Below are 3,503 nucleotides of genomic sequence, written 5' to 3' on the forward strand. Positions count from 1 at the left end.
CATTCAGTATACATTAATCATAAACTGTGAGTTATGGGAATTTAATGATAAAGAATATGAATTATAAAATGATTCAGCATGGTCCGGAGGTGCTAGTTTATGCCTGTAATCCCAGAACTTTGCGAGACCGAGGCAGGCAAATCATTTGAGGTCAGGAGTTCAAGACCAATGTGGCTGACATGGTGAAACCCAGTCTCTACTGAAAATATATACATTAGCTGGGCATGGTGGCACACACCTATAATCCCAGCTACTCTGAAAGCTGAGGCAGCAGAATCTCTTGAACCCGAAGGCTGAGTTTGCAAGATCGTGTCACTGCACTCCAGCCTGGGTGACAGAGATACTCAGTCTCAAAAAAAAAAAAAACAAAAAAAGAAAGAAAAAAAAAAAGGAAAAGGAAAAAGAGTCAGCATAATGCAGACTTCAAGGCCTTTGGGTTGGCTTTTACCTACATCCTAGTGTCATCTCAGATACCCTTTTCACTGCCTATTTTATTCTGCCTCAGGACCACCACTTGTGTTGATCACTGTTCCTCAATGTTGGCTTTCCTCTTGATCTAATCTAACACTTTCGGTTCCCAGAAAAAAGAGCTATGGCCACCAGATTAATAAAATCCTTTAGTTATTTGCTATTATATCACCAAATCCATCTTCTAAAACTATTACACTTCTATATAACTTCTCTATTTCCTTTAAAACTAGTTTAATAAACTATACAGAAATAGAAGTTGCTAGGTCTTGCTATGGTTTGAATATCCTCCATAACTCATGCTGAGATCCATTTGTAGTTCAGAAATATGACTGTTGTCTTTTCATGCTCATATGAGATCTGGCTCCCTAAATCCTTGCTATGATATCAGTACATTACCTGTCTGATGTGAAAAAGAAAAGACAAAATGAAATAAAACTCAGACACCACAGAGAGTTCCCACCAGTAAGAAGGCTGTCACCAGATCCAGCCCCTCATTCTTAGAATTCTCAGTCTCCAAAAGTGTAAGAAATGAATTCCTTTTTAAATAAATTATCCAGTTTCCAGGATTGTTTTAATAAGCAACAGAAAATGGATGAAGACTGATCTGTCTCCTGATGTAGATAATGGAGCCAAAACTTTATATTCATTACTCAATTAGAGGATGTTCACAGGGTAAATATTCAAGGGAGGCAGAGCTGAATTCTACATCAGAAGATAGTATCTCAGAAGAATAGATGTTAATTTTTATTCTCCCCTAGGAACTATAATGTACACAGGCTGTGATGCAGGCTTGACCAGTCAGACTTTGCTACCAGGGATTCTAAATCTAGAGACAGTGTCAACAAAAAGAGTGTCAGCAAGGCTAGCCATGGACTCTATTACCAAGCAGCTTTGTGACAGTGACAATGACAATGGCAGTTCCATTGCAGCAGTGTCCTGAGTTGACAGTTCCTGTGATGTGTTATTGGCTAAGGTTTTAAATACCAAGAATCTTAAGGTTCATCTCATTGTTAAGCTTCGATCATCAGCTTTACTAAAGATTCTCTGAGCCATACAATTTACTTCCTTGAGTGCTATTGATGAAAAGCTCTTTTATTGTAAAATATAGTACAGAGAAATATTAAAACATATGATCAACTTAATAAATTGTTATGTGTTCAACTAGTAACTACCACTTTTATCAATAAATAGTCTTTCCAGATATTATTGAACCTCTCCACGTGCCTGATCTCAATCAAAACCTCACAGCCCTGCTGTGACCATTGTCCATATTTAATGGTAATCATGCTTGCTTTATTTTGCAGCTTAATAACTCAAGAAGTATTCTTAAATACTAGGTTTGATTTTAACTTTTTTGGAGCATGGTTATAGACCTTAAGTCTTTGTTATTACAGGTCCCATCCATAAATTATTATTTTCCTGCAATCTTATATTGCACAATATAACTGGGCCATTTTACTTGCAAAGTATTTAAGATTCTATAATTTTCACATATTCCCAAGGAATATTTTAACATATTTCTCTGCCCTCTGTATTTTCTATCAATTGATTGCTTAATATAGGGGATTTATAGAGTCAACACATAAATATGTAGCTAATCCTTAAACAAATAAATGTATATCTTTGTATACTTATATTTGTATACTTATTTCAACTTATTTCAGCATGTTGACTGGAATTGAGACCTAGTTTTCTTCTAATCTACAGCTCTAACAGCATAATCCATAAAGCAGAATTCCATGACTAAGACATGCCTTTTGCCGTTTTCCTTTGAGTTCTAATTCAAAGAGACAAGCTGTTTGGTCTGTTTTATTGACTTTCAAGTGTATCATCATAGTCAAAACATTCTTCTTCAGAGAAGCAAAGACCAATTCTAAAACGGAATCTACAGTGAAATCATATCTATTTATCTACATATATCTGAACCTTTGACATTATCTTCCATTAGAAATTGCACCGACTGATCATCAAAAGGAAGAAGAAACAGATTTTTGAAAATACATTAATGGTTCTTGAAAATGTTCTAATCAGCAAAGGCATCAGTACTGGGAAGAAGTCTAAGAAGGTAACTATTAGTTTTCTATTTATGCATAATAAATTAGCCTAGAACAACAGCTTGAAACATACATCTCACAATCTCTTAGTGGAGTGGTTCTGACTCAGGGACTCTAATGAGGTTGTAATTAGGATGTCAACTACGGCTGCAGATACCTGAAGGCTGCACCCAGGACTGGAGGATGAGCTTCCACAATAGCTCATGCATATGACTGTTTGGTGGAGGCCTCAGTTCTTCATCACATAGTACTCTCATGACACAGCAGCTGGCTTCCCTGAGTAAGTAATCCAGACTTAGACTCCTAAGTTGTACTCTCATGCTTTTGATTTTTCTTTTTTGTCTACTCCTTAGAACCAAGTTACTGAGACTCCACCCCTCTAAAGGAGGAGAACCAAAGAATTTGAGGCCATATTTTAAAGTCATCATAGTAACTGCTAAACCATCAGAGAATAATGGGCAAAATATAGAGATTTTATAGCCACACAGAACATCTCAGAATCTGGCTTTGCTGATTATTACCAGTTGAACATTGAGCAGATCCATTGGTGCAACATCCTTGGCATCTTTTTTATTGTTAAGCTAGAGATTATTTACTATCTGCCTACCTCACTGGATTATTATGAGACTCGAAGAAGATCATGTAAAATGGTGGTTTTGAAAAACAAGTATTTATTAATCTTGAATTAAACATGTACATGTGTAAGTTTTTAGCTCATTGAGGCTAAAATGTATCTATGGCTGAAAAATATAAAATCATTAAACAAGTAAATAGATTTATATTGAATGACTATGCAATCAATGACAAAATCACTGAAGCATAGACTTTTTCTAGGTAATAAGGCAGGAATGTTCTGTATCTATTTCCTGCTTTTTCACGTATAATAATATGTAATTTCCTAACAACACATTTGGAAATGTGTTATAAAATGTTATAAAAAGTTATAAAATGGCTTTCATAACTTCCATACTTGAAGAT

The 3,503-nt window shown here is 35.3% G+C and overlaps 1 non-coding gene across 1 annotated transcript; it reads left to right on the top strand.

Annotated features, from left to right (window-relative positions):
* Positions 1-775: 775 nt before the first annotated feature.
* On the top strand, positions 776-877 carry LOC116270632. Its single transcript, XR_004178786.1, has one exon. It is a non-coding gene; the product is annotated as a small nucleolar RNA U13 (small nucleolar RNA).
* The last annotated feature ends 2,626 nt before the right edge of the window (positions 878-3,503 follow it).

This window comes from Papio anubis, chromosome 15 (genome assembly GCF_008728515.1).
Source record: "Papio anubis isolate 15944 chromosome 15, Panubis1.0, whole genome shotgun sequence".
In the NCBI taxonomy this organism is placed as follows: Eukaryota; Metazoa; Chordata; class Mammalia; order Primates; family Cercopithecidae; genus Papio; species Papio anubis.